Source organism: Austrofundulus limnaeus, unplaced genomic scaffold (genome assembly GCF_001266775.1).
Source record: "Austrofundulus limnaeus strain Quisiro unplaced genomic scaffold, Austrofundulus_limnaeus-1.0 Scaffold1697, whole genome shotgun sequence".
In the NCBI taxonomy this organism is placed as follows: Eukaryota; Metazoa; Chordata; class Actinopteri; order Cyprinodontiformes; family Rivulidae; genus Austrofundulus; species Austrofundulus limnaeus.
In genome coordinates, this window is record NW_013954099.1 from 18404 (window position 1) to 21605 (window position 3202).

Here is a 3202-nt window from a genome sequence, read left to right on the forward strand (position 1 = left end):
GAATACGACCTCAATTTCCTATTTTGGTTTCATATAATTAATTTTACAGAAAAATTCCTCATTAAATAAAAGAGGTCGATCACTTCCGTAAAGGAGTCTATAACCATTTTCCCATTTTAACAAAATCTTTTCTGTTTCAAAACAAGAATCTCCATTATCTGAGGTCATCTCCATTGGAATTAATTAACTTTTCTGAGGTCCTAGTTTATTAATTACTTTCCAGAATAGTTTAGATTTTGACTGCAAACTCTCTAACATGTTGAACCAGGTAAAACTGACAGAGTTTGCAATCACAAGTGAACAAACAAACAAAACAAACAAACAAATAAAATAAACCCTGAGAGGTGAGTTTGAGGTTTGGGGTGAGGTGAGTTTTGCTTTTAGCTGAGGATTTAACTAAGGGGGTCCTAGTTAAATTAGGGAGAAAAATCGTTTAGTTTACCAAATCTCATACAAAGATAAGAATCACATTAGTCTGAGCACCTGTTTGTCACCAGGACAAATGTTCACTTTTACCCTTTTGCTCCGCCGTGTGGGTACCAGGATGGGAAGTCAGTGATTGAAGGTCATCTCTGGGGTCGTCTCCCAGGTAGACTCTCCATGCAACCTGGATATCAGGTGGTCTGCCTGTAAAACTTGACTGGTCCCATGGTCAAAGAAGGGGGTCACTCCCTGGTAACTCGTGGTCCGGTCCTCCCAGGTGGCTGCAAGACTTCTTAATTTGATTTCAACTTTGTAGAGAAAACGACTCATGAATTACAATTAGCTTATTTAACTTCTATAAAATCAAACTCAGATGTTGAGTCGATATTAAACGTTGGCTGTTCGTTCAACCCAGTGGGAGATGCAGAAGGACCACCATCCTGCCCAGCCCATGRGGAGGGGCTGGCAGGCAGGGTCTCTGCTGAGCTTCTGGAAAACTGTTTCTGACTTCTGATGTTGAAAAACTCTTTTTCTCTGTCTTCTTCCTTCTGAAGTTTCTAAGGATTAAATCATGGAATAAAACACACACCTTCTTCAGGAAAACATTTCATCAAAACAATTAGCACCACACACTGCTATTGAATAGTTAACTAAGCAAAACTTAGGTCTTTTATGGTTTTTTTTTGTTCTGTAAGAAAAATGGATTAGATGACATTCTTTGCAATAAGACAGAAAACATTAGATACACAGATTCCTTTTATCGTTTCTCCTTTTTTTCACTTTTAATGAAGAATGTAGGTCCTTTGTTCACAGTCACTGAAGAGTCTGGTTAAAGGCATTTATGATCCCTTTGAAGAGGAACCAACAGTCTTGTGCTTATGGGGATGGAAGCAACAGAACTTGTGGGGTTCGGAACAGGAATGTGGYAATTCTTATTAACAGTAAGGCGTCAGGAAGTCTGGTGGGGGTTTGTGTAAGAGATGTTAATTCAAGCCACAAAGGAAGCTCCATGCAGAAGTCTTTAGAAATCGTCTGAAGTTAAAGTGGGGGTTTTCTTCCTCTTTGAGCCGATGTCATAGGAACAAGTGAAATCTAATCAGAAATGATGATTTATATGCAGGAAAATGCTACACCATGACTCATTTCAATAAGATGATGTCAGCAGATGTGGTTAATTTTCTGTTTTGTTTTTAATATTTGACCAGTCTGTGACGTCTCTCCACCCGTGTAGTTTTTGATGTAGAAGACAGCAGTGAGTTGGTTGCAGGAAGGTTTTGTAGACAACAAGTGAAACTTGAAATGTTAGGTTGGTAAAATCCTTCTACTGTAGAAAAACTATTTATTTTCACAGACAAGTCCTTGTTTTTGTAACGGTCAGAGTTACTGGTTATCATCCTCAGGGAGGAGAATTGTGTTTTTGTAATTATTTCACTCAAGTCAGARTAATGTTTTAGATTTTTATAAATGTCAGCAGTAATAATAATATTTGAAGGCATCTCTGAATCATTTCAGTTTTCCTCCGGTCTTTTTGTGTGGTGTTCRTCTGCTTTCTTCTCATTGGAGATCTTTCTGTCTTGATAGATTTACGACAGAACCATTTGTCATCAGTCCTGATCCCTCCATGTATCAAGTACACATGTGCTTCAAAATATCTGTGTCTTTGAATTTAAAGAAAGGGCAATCAAGTATTCAAGAGCAGAGGTTCTCAAACTGGGGTCCCAGGACCCCCCAAGGGTCTGCGAGAGGTATCTTGGGGGGCCTCAAAAATTTTTACCAAAATGTTAATTTGGTTTTTATTTTTAAAAATGCATGGAGATGACAATAMATTATCTTTTAAAACAGACTTTGGTTAATGAGGGGGTCCCTGGAATTTGTTTTGCCCTTGCAAGGGGTCCCCAGACCAAAATGACTTGAGAACCCCTGTTCTAGAACCCTCAGCTCACATGACTCATCCCTCTGTGTCGTTAGCACAAGCAAACATTTAGTTTGTGATGAAGTCAGGCCTTAGTTTTGGTTTAGATCTCCAGTGGTGGATCAAAGAGTCCTGAGAAGCAGTAAAGTCTTCAGGGGCCTCAGGCAGAAAGGACTGTGCAGCTTTCACACTAAAAGCTGACAGACGGACAAATTTATAAAAGTGCACCGCACCAAAATATTCAGATGTATAAAACCGTGCACATGCAGGTTCCTGCTCACCTTTCCTTTATACATCCTAATGAAGGTGGAGCTGAGACACCTGAGACTCCTCCCCCTGACACGCCTCCATTTAAACCTGTAAAACATGTAAATGTGTCCAGAGTGTGAGATTCTCCTCAGAYTGTCTCTCTGTGGGATCAGACATGAGTTTACATGCAGGAAAATTATACATTAAATGGAGAATGAGTTAGAAAACTGTCTGAATAAGTAGTGCAGTGTAAAAATGAGTTTGCCACACTCAAAGGTGTGTGGGTGTTGGTGTGCGCGCGCGTGTGCTGCTGTCTTCAGCAGCGCATAACATTTCCACCTTTACACGTCTTTAATAAATGACTGTAAACACAGAGGAACTGATGAGTTTGGTAGAACATAGAAAAATATTTATTAAATAGTTGAAGTGAAGGAACGAGTCGCGGTGCCGCAAGTTTCTGCCTCGGTGTCATTTATATTTTAGAATCATTAAGTCTTTCATTCAGATCTGCTGCATGGCTCGACTCAGAACTACAGTAAAATACCTGATTGTAATTTGTTAGGTGTGACAAAAACTAACTAACTAGCTAACTAAACAAACAAACAAACAAACAAACAA

At 39.3% G+C, this 3202-nt stretch overlaps 1 protein-coding gene and 1 long non-coding RNA gene across 2 annotated transcripts in view; one reads left to right on the plus strand and one right to left on the minus strand.

The window, feature by feature from the left end:
• Window positions 1–3202, plus strand: part of LOC106536133 (TRAF2 and NCK-interacting protein kinase) — a gene marked incomplete at both ends in the record, with an annotated part of 56121 nt that overhangs the window by 8125 nt on the left and 44794 nt on the right.
• Window positions 2968–3188, minus strand: LOC106536134 (uncharacterized). The gene is made up of 2 exons (XR_001312521.1): window positions 3129–3188; window positions 2968–3041 (listed from the first exon to the last, which is right to left on the minus strand). It is a non-coding gene; the product is annotated as an uncharacterized LOC106536134 (long non-coding RNA).